This window comes from Hyla sarda, chromosome 3 (genome assembly GCF_029499605.1).
Source record: "Hyla sarda isolate aHylSar1 chromosome 3, aHylSar1.hap1, whole genome shotgun sequence".
NCBI classification, from domain to species: domain Eukaryota; kingdom Metazoa; phylum Chordata; class Amphibia; order Anura; family Hylidae; genus Hyla; species Hyla sarda.
In genome coordinates this window covers 120,662,762-120,671,686 of record NC_079191.1, presented here as the reverse complement: position 1 = coordinate 120,671,686, position 8,925 = coordinate 120,662,762, and the positions used below count along the sequence as shown (strand labels likewise).

The 8,925-nt window shown below is 41.3% G+C and overlaps 1 protein-coding gene across 1 annotated transcript in view; it reads right to left on the bottom strand.

Moving 5' to 3' along the window:
* Window positions 1-61: 61 nt before the first annotated feature.
* Window positions 62-8,925, bottom strand: part of MOGAT1 (monoacylglycerol O-acyltransferase 1) — a 114,087-nt gene continuing 105,223 nt past the window's right edge. The window contains exon 8 of the mRNA XM_056564908.1: window positions 62-71. The gene's annotated coding sequence lies outside the window, so the exon portion shown is untranslated. The remainder of the gene's footprint in view (window positions 72-8,925) is intronic.

Genomic DNA, 8,925 nt, shown 5'->3' with positions numbered 1-8,925 from the left:
AGCATCAGCATAGCTTATTTATTAAGGGAACATTGAAAAAATATAAAGAGGGGACCTGACAGTAGAACCTTCTCTCGACTGTTGGACCAGATTCCAGTACACATCTGCACTTTTCTTTCACATGTCCCTTTGCAAATAGTCTGTCTGTTTGACTTTATGTCATAATATTCATGTTCTTTATGTAACAAATGGTAACTTTTACTGCTAAAAAACAAAGCAGCATCTTCTAATCTTAAAAAGCTTTTCTACAATTCCTTTCATGCAGATGTACATTTATGTACTATTGTTAAAAATAAAACCGAAATAAGTGCCTGTTTTTTTTTTATTTATTATTTTCCCCCAACATAAAGCCAGAGAAAATGGGAAACAATTATCTGAATAACTAAACCAGAAAGCGCTTTATAGCTTAAAATCTGCATGCACTTGAATAGTTTAAAATCTGAACCTTATAGCTTAAAATCTAAAAAATGTGTCTGATCAGGGAGGATGGTAAATAACTTGGTCTGGAAGTGGTTAGAAGAGATTTTAAGAAACACATACAGACATTCATAAAAAAAGGGGGAGATTTATCAAAACCTGTCCAGAGGGAAAATTGCTGAGTTGCCAATAGCAACCAATCAAATCACTTCTTTCATTTTCCAGAGGCCTTTTCAAAAATGAAAGAAGCGAGCTGATTGGTTGTTATGGACAACTCAGCAACATTTCCTCCTGAAAGGTTTTCATAAATCTCCCCCTAAATCTCTATTATCCCTTTTATAAATAATATATAGAAAAAACTTTTGCTATCACCAACTTATCAATCTGTTTGGGACATTGAGATATTCCTGCAGCATTGTGCACACAGTAGTGTGGTCATCATCTATCAACACTCTGCCCCTCCTCCTCAGCCCAGGCCTATATAAATTGTCAGGAAGCTGCATAGGGCCCTATTCTTCCTGGCAGCCTCCAAGTCTCTCACTGGGAGCACATGATAAGTGAGCTTTTACACCTGTTCACACTGGTGCAGTGCTGTGTGGCATCCATTGCTGCTGTGGCGCCGTGTCTGTGGGGAGGTGCGGTCCAGGGACTGCTGGTTTCAGTGGCATTGGGGCTACTCTGCCAGTGGGTCGTTCCCCCTGTGGGCACTGGTGTTGCAGTGGTGGTGGTCACCGCTGAGTGCTGCGCTATTTTATGCTAGGGTCCCGCTACTTACAGGTGGCCATGACGTGGCTAGCGGGCTTGCATTTCATGATCATAAAGTACACTAACAACCTGTTAGTTTAATAAATGTCGCTGAGAAGCATTAGATCATTGTGCATGTTGTGCATGTGCGACCATGTCAGTTTTCTCTATTTGAATTCACATTGTGTTTTCTATCCCCCTCTTTTTTTGTTTTTACTTGGTCAGCACTCTGCCCCTCTTCCTCAGCCCAGGCCTATATAAATTGTCAGGAAGCTGCATAGGGCCCCATTCTTCCTGGCAGCCTCCCAGTCTCTGACTGGGAGCACATGGTAAGTGAGCTTTTACACCTGTTCACACTGGTGTGGTGCTGTGCTGTGTCCATTGCTGCTGTGGCGCTGTGTCTGTTGGGAGGCGCGGCCCAGGGATTGCTGGTTTGAGTGGCTGCTCTGCCAGTGGGTCATTCCCCCTATGTGCATTGGTGTTGTGGCAGTGGTAGTCGCCGCTCAGTGCTGCTCCATTACATGCTAGGGACGTTAGGGACCCGCTACTTACAGGTGGATGTGACCTGGTTAGCGGGCTTGCACTTCATGATCATAAAGTACGCTAACAACCAGTTAGTTTAATAAATGTTGCTGAGAAGCATTATATCAAGGTGCATGTTGTGGATGTGCGACCATGTCTGTTTTCTCTATTTGAAATCACCTATTATTGCGGCACATCCTATCAGCATACATATGCATTACATTGAGTGCCAGAGATATTAGTAGCATGATAAAACTCCAAATAAATCATTTACATAAATAAGGTCTATAATACATTCTTGCTGTTTAATATTACTTCCTTTAGCTATTGCATTTGATTTTTTTTTCTCCCTACGGTGCTAACTAAGCCTTTCCCATTAAACTAGATGAACATCTGTCTTTGTCCCTGCTGAGATGCTTGTAGTTCTTATAAAGATGGGAAGTTTATATACTAACATTCTGCATTCCCAGAGCATGGATGTGGTCTACATATGTTTGAGAAGTTGAACTATTTAAGTGTCCCTGTCATGAAAAAAAGCTTTGACATGTAGTAGAGACATGTCAAATGTTTTAATTGGTCAAATGATTTTCTTAGTGTTCAGACCCCACTAATATCCAAAACAACCCAGGAGAAGGGCGAAGATCAGCACTTTACTTCTCATCTCTCTGGACAAGACAGGTTCTATAGACTTATCATAGAGTTTGTCTTGTGCAGTAAGACAGAGAATGCAGCAAGCCATGGAGTGAAGAGCTTAAAGAAGAACTCTGGTACTTTTAGGGTACGTTCACACATACAGAATCATGCACAGGATTTGTAATTGCAGATCAGAAGCTGTGCTCAGTCATTTAGTTTACAATGAAATCTGCAGCAAAAAATTCTGTGCATCAAATCTGCGTATGTGTGAACGAACCCTTACTCTTATCCCGTCCTCAGGAGGAGATAAGTGTATGATCACAAGGGGTCCAATCGCTGGGACCCCCGCAATCTCCTGCCAGCTCAGAACACTGGCTCTCTTTGTGCACGGAGTAGCAGATAAGGGGATAAGATTATGGTAGCTCCTTCTCTGGAGGACTCATTTAAGCCATGGATGACATAGCCAGCACAATGATCACAATGGCTGCCACAGGGAAATAAGCAGTTGCCTTAAAGGGGTACTCCACCCCTAGACATCTTATCCCCCTCCCATAGACTTGCATTGAGGGGAGGGGGCATGACGTCACACGGGGGCGGAGTTGTGACGTCATGGACTTCCGTTCCCGTGGTCGCGACCCAGACCCTCCAGTGCTTCCGGACAAGAAACAGGTGGGTGCCGCATGCTATATTGATCAGATAGGGGATAAGATGTCTAGGGGGGGAGTACCCCTTTAACTAAAGGGACTGCTCTAATAAATGTTCTTGCTTTGTTTTAGCAGATTTTGGAAATAGGCCACCAGAACACTTTCATAAAATAAACTGTACAGCAACATTAAACAATGAAATGCTTCAAGAGTGTGCAGTTGTTTGGATCTATGAAAACCATGTGCCAAAAAGCAGACCTTTTACAGACCAAAGTAATGTATCTTGCTCATCTCAGAAAGGACCCCAGTCCATGACAGAACGCTAAATGCAGTAAGGAAGCTGTTGATGTGTCTATGTGTGTATCAGTCTGTGGGATCACAAATGCATCTATTACTAAGGATTTGTAATCGATCATGAATAGCTTCCAAGTCATATAGCAAATATTCTAGGTTGACAGGAAAGGATTATTTCCCTTGAATTAGTAATGAATTCTATCTAATTATTCAAATATTTGCTCAGATTTATGACAGCTCAGCTTTTATATTTTTGAGCTATAGGAAATTAAAAGCTTAGTTGTGATTGGTTGCTATGGGCAAAACCAGAAGGTTTTGGTTTCAGGAAGATTGACAAATCTGGGCCCTGGTACCGTGTTTCTCCGAAAATAAGACCGGGTCTTATATTCATTTTAGTCACAAAAAACACACTAGGGCTTATTTTCAGGGTAGGGCTTATTTATTTACGGTATGTACATTGAACAACATTTAACGATATTTACCCCCCCCATCATCATCATGTGATGGGTGCAGCTCTGCCCCCCCCCCCCCAACGTCCCCCGCCACCGGTTTATCAGCCTAGCGCTGCACCCCACATCGGGAGACTAATCGTATGTCACCCGCGAGCACAGCTTCTCTCCCCCCTTGCCAAATAATTATCACTACTTGTACTTTGTATTCCTGTGCACGGGCTGCAAATATAAAAAAAAAATTTTTAACTCTACCTTCGTCCTCCGTTGCTAAGGAACCGGCCTCATGGTCCCTACGCTGTTCTTGCTGCTTCCTGGGGATGGGAACGTCACAGAGCCTTCAGCCTATCACCGGCCGCAGCGATTTGTCCCGCCTTGGCCGATGATAGGCTGAGCCCACTGTCATGTAAGAAGCCGGCCGGCTCCTCACATGACAATGCGCTCAGCCTATCATCGGCCGAGGTGGGACATCGCTGCGGCCGGTGATAGGCTGAAGGCTCTGAGACGTCCCAACGGGGGAACAGAGGAAGACGGTACGATAAGTTAAAGTTTGTTTTTTAATATTTGCAGCCCGGGCATTGCCCAGGTCAGTGGTCTTCAACCTGCGGACCTCCAGATGTTGCAAAACTACAACTCCCAGCATGCCCGGACAGCCAAAGGCTGTCCGGGCATGCTGGGAGTTGTAGTTTTGCAACATCTGGAGGTCTGCAGGTTGAAGACCACCGGCCTAGGTCTTATTTTCGGGGTAGGGCTTATATTGCAGCCCACCCCGATAATCCAGCTAGGGCTTATTTTCGGGGTAGGGTGTATTTTCGGGGAAACTTTTAATATCAAATGGACTTGACAATTAGTCAATAAGCAATGCCAGTGTACTCTGTACTGAACCTCACTACCGTCTAGGGTTCATGACTTAAACCCAATAACACAAATTGATTGTCCGCCACCTACAGGGTCCTATTGATGAAAGGACAACCCTCCTTGAGCTTCCTCTAATCTTCTAGCCTTCTTTCCTTGTCTTCCCCCTCTATTTCTTTGTTGTTATTTTTTCAAAATTGCTTAATGTTAATAAAATATTATTTAAAAAAAATTCTGTTATATCGTACCAACACAGTCAATTCAAAAGATGATGTGCAGAGTTGAAGTGCTGTTTTCTAGTGCTCCTTGGTGCATTGCTAGGGTCAGTGATACATACTTCATGGCACATTTGTCCTTCCCCTCTTGCCACAAAAAATGATTTACATACATAAAGATTTTAAAAAATACAAATACCTTATACAAAGACCATTATTACCAATGATATCACTATACAATAGTGGTGCTCGCGAATATTCGCAATACGAATTTTATTCGCGAATATCGCCTATTCGAGAATTCGCGAATATTCGCGAATATAGCACTATATATTCGTAATTCCGAATATTTTTTTTAATTTTTTTTTTTTTTTACAGTACACATAACAGTGATCATCCCTCTCTGCTTCCAGCTTGTGTGGTGTAAAGAAGGCTCTAATACTACTGTGTGAAACTGGTGTGCGAATTTTCGCATATGCAAATTTTTGCTTGTACTGATTTTTGTATATGCTAATTTTCGCATATTCTAATTTTCGCATACGCAAATTTTTACATATGCGAAAATAAAACGTGAATATTCGCGAAGATATGACGAATATTCGTCCATATGTTCGCGAATAATCGCGAATTCGAATATGGCCTATGCCGCTCAACACTACTATACAGGGCCCTAATAAACAACTACTTCTGTTACCACTACATATATCAATATTATTACCAAAATGCTACTAATATTACCACAATAAAGTGAAATATAGCAGCCCTACATAGATATTCCGTAGACCATATAAGTGATAGTCCAGTTACATCCTTCGATATGATTCATTCACTTTTCCACTCTTTTCTATCCAATCCAAAATTATTTGAACACTTTCCAGCTATGACTTGTGTCTGCAGGGTTTGCTGCCCATACGTCTTTGGCTACTTACTTGTCTGGCCCCCTTCCTACCGTTTTACTACCTACAAAAACTTCTCATCCTGATGCTACACCCCAAATCTTTGCCTGTTGTTGCCATCTGCCCCTATTACTGTACCTGCTGTATTACACAATGCCCCAAATACTGTACTTTAAAAACAATGGTGTAATTCTTTTTTATATTGTGTTGTAATTTTTTGTGTGTTTCTGCCTGTTTCCTTATCCCCCTCCATATATCTATCCAATGACAACTGTACAGGTCATTTTCCAATTTTTATACACTCACTCTTGTGTCTCATTTATTGCACCTAACCTATCTAACCTAGAAAGAGCTTGGCTATATATTTTATAAGTATACAGTATAATCAGGGGTCAAGTCCTGGGGGGGAATAAGTGTGGGAACTCACCTAAGATTTCCACTCAAGGGCTGGTCCTGCTTATGGGAATGGTGTTCCTACTGTGGAAAAAGTGCAGGAACTCAGTACCCATGCATTCCTGCAGGACTTGAGCCCTGAGTGTAATAGTGCCTATACAAAATAATTGTGATCTTCTAGGTACACACATACAGAAATAGTGCCGTTTTTAGGCCATACACAGTAATAGTGCTCCTTTTGAGCCCCAACATTTAATAATTAGTGTTGAGCGGCATTGGCCATTTCCGAATTCGCGAATATATGGACGAATATTCGTCATATATTCGCGAATATTCTCGTTTTATTTTCGCATATGCGAATAATTCGTGTATGCGAAAATTAACATATGCAAAAATTAGCATATACAAAATTTGCATAAGCGAAAATTCGCACACCAGTCTCACACAGTAGTATTAGAGCCTTATTTAGACCACACAAGCTGGAAGCAGAGAGGGATGATCCCTGTGATGTGTACTGTGAAAAAAAAAAAAAAGAATATTCGTAATTACGAATATATAGTGCTATATTCGCAAATTCGCAAATATGCGATATTCACAAATAAAATTCGCATTGCGAATATTCGCGAGCAACACTATTAATAATCCCCACCTTTGTGCACATTAGTAATTGCATCCTTTTTGACTTAACATAGAAATAATGATCCTTTTTTTGCCCCTACATGGTAATAATGCACCATTTGTGCCCCATAGAAAATAAAAGTATTTTATTATGTCAAAGCACAAAGAGGGTTGTTGTTACTGGTTTGGGACAGTCTTAAAACAGGAATAACAATCTTCTTTGCTCCTTCACCTTTAAGCAACTTATTAGCTACATTTCCCTAGATTCAGTTTTAGGAACATTTAACACAGCTAATTCTATATAAAGTATCAACAATTACATCAAAATTGTATATATATGATCATGTTCATGGTTTTGGCCGAATCAGTTTAGAAACACATTGCGGTCTATGGAGACGGCACCTGTCCGAGCGGTTCTAGCCTGCTGTGTAGGAAATGCCCACCAGGAATTTCTTTGGGTAACTGTTCCATAGTGTTAACCCAGCCTAAGAAACGTTATCATATGGCGAGCATGAGGATAAGGGTGATGTACATTTAGGGACAGATACAGACACTCCAGTCATATGGAGCCTAAAATGGTGTCCATACAGGAGAGTGTTTAACAGATGTTCTTAGCTGTGTTGAGTGCTCCAGTAACTAACTGCAGATTTAACCCCTTAAGGACCGGAGTTTTTTCCGTTTTTTCCGTTTTTGCATTTTCGTTCCGGTGAAACGGAAAAAAAAAATCATTGTGCGACAAAATTGGAAAAAAAATGCTGTTTTGTAACTTTTGGGGGCTTCCGTTTCTACGTAGTAAATTTTTCGGTAAAAATGACACCTTATCTTTATTCTGTAGGTCCATACGATTAAAATGATATCCTACTTATATAGGTTTGATTTTGTCGGACTTCTGGAAAAAATCATAACTACATGCAGGAAAATTAATACGTTGAAAATTGTCATCTTCTGACCCCTATAACTTTTTTATTTTTCCGTGTATGGGGCGGTATGAGGGCTCATTTTTTGCGCCGTGATCTGAAGTTTTTAACGGTACCATTTTTGCATTGATAGGACTTATTGATCGCTTTTTATTTTTTAAATTATATAAAAAGTGACCAAAAATGCACTATTTTGGACTTTGGAATTTTTTTGCGCGCACGCCATTGACCGAGCGGTTTAATTAATGATATATTTTTATAATTCGGACATTTCCGCACGCGGTGATACCATATATGTTTATTTTTATTTACACTGTGTTTTCTTTTTTTTTATTGGAAAAGGGGGGTGATTCAAACTTTTAATAGGGGAGGAGTTAAATGATCTTTATTCACTTTTTTTTAAAACTTTTTTTTGCAGTGTTATAGGTCCCATAGGGACCTATAACACTGCACACACTGATCTTCTATGCTGATCACTGGTTTCTCATAAGAAACCAGTGATCAACGATTCTGCCGCATGACTGCTCATGCCTGGATCTCAGGCACTGAGCAGTCATTCGGGGATCGGACAGTGAGGAGGCAGGTAGGGGCCCTCCCGCTGTCCTGTCAGCTGTTCGGGATGCCGCGATTAGCCGCGGCTATCCCGAACAGCCGGACTGAGCTAGCCGGCCACTTTCGGTTTCACTTTTTAGGGTTAATAGGGTTAATAGGGTTAATAGCGCGCGGCGCCGCGATCGGCGCTGCGCGCTATTAGAGGCGGGTCCCGGCTTCACTATGATGCCGGGCCCGCCGTGATATGACGCGGGGTTACTGTGTAACCCCGCGTTATATCAGGAGAGCAGGACCAAGGGCGTACCTGTACACCCTTGGTCCTTAAGGGGTTAAACTCCTAGACCAACTAAAAAGGTGGTCGTTAAATACCCTTTATTTTCCCACACCACTTAAAAATGTAATCTTTATTGAAATTTCACACTAATAAATATTTAAAAAATAGTTTTGTCTAACCCTTAACCCCTTAAAGGGGTACTCCGGTGAAAACCTTTTTTCTTTTAAATCAACTGGTGCCAGAAAGTTTAACATATTTGTAAATTACTTCTATTAAAAAATCTTAATCCTTCCAGTACTTATTAGCTGCTGAATGCTACAGAGGAAATTCCTTTCTTTTTGGAACACTGATGACATCACGAGCACAGTGCTCTCTGCTGACATCTCTGTCAATTTTAGCAACCGTGTATAGCAGATGTATGCTAAGGGCAGCATGGTGGCTCAGTGGTTAGCACTGCTGCCTTGCAGTGCTGGGGCCTTGGGTTCAAATCCCACTAAGGACA